Genomic DNA, 970 nt, shown 5'->3' with positions numbered 1-970 from the left:
TCTGGGTTGTGGGTTGGATTTTTTTATTATTATTCATTATCTGTAAAGGCAAATGCCATGACTCCTTTCTGTGCTGAGTCATTGGATTTCCTCAGCGTTCTTTGTGGTTTGTTTTGGTTTTTGGTTTAGTTTTGGGGTTTGGTTTGGGGGTTGGTATGGTTTGGGGGTTTTTTGGCCACTCTGCATTTGCCGACAAGGGGTAGGCAGAGAGCTGTTGGGAAAAAGTCCTCCCTTTTGCAGCAGGAAGAATTTGCCATCCAAACCTCGCACACCCTTAATGTGAAGGGAGCGGCTGCAAAGGCAAGTGCAGGACAAGCAGGGTGAAGTTAATCAGTACCTTAGAGGTGTTTCTGAGTGTTTGAGAGTTTGCCAGCAGCTCCCTGGTTGGCTTGGCTATTTGGCAAGGGTTTCTTGGTTAGTTAAACTTCGCTGGGTTCAGGGGAGCGTGAGATAAGAATTGCTCTCCTCTCAGACGTGCAAGAAGGCAGTAGGGACTTTGGATGTGGGTAAGAGGCAGCATAGCTGGGGGCTGCTGTGGGAGAAATGGACAAGCCCAAGGGAGAGGAGCTCGGGGAGGGGACTGGACCAGAAGGGCACAGGAGAAGCAGCCCCAGCAGCTGTGAGGTGCTGCCAGGCTGGTGCATGAGCTTCCCCCCTGCCTGTGTAATTCAGAGGGCTGGGCAGGGCCTGTCTCCATGGCAACGCCCGGGGGCGGGAGGGGGGGTTAGCCCCCAGAAGGCCTTGCGGGGAGGCCGCGCCTCCCGGCAGGCAGTGCGGCCGCCCGCCCCGCACTACGAGTCCCAGCGGGCCGCGCGCACTCTCCCGCCCGGGGGAAGCCGTTGCCGGACAGTCTTCGGTTTGCATCGGCACCCGGTTCCTTCCCGCCGCTTCCCGAGGCTTCCCCCGCTCTGTGGAGCGAGGAGGGGCAGCTGTTGTTGGCCAGGTGAGTGAAGTCCTGGCGCCGCGGCTT

The sequence above is a fragment of the Streptopelia decaocto genome (assembly GCF_964273445.1).
Source record: "Streptopelia decaocto genome assembly, chromosome: 6".
Classification (NCBI taxonomy): domain Eukaryota; kingdom Metazoa; phylum Chordata; class Aves; order Columbiformes; family Columbidae; genus Streptopelia; species Streptopelia decaocto.
The sequence above is the reverse complement of the archived record's forward strand: the minus strand, read 5'-3'. Positions refer to the sequence as shown.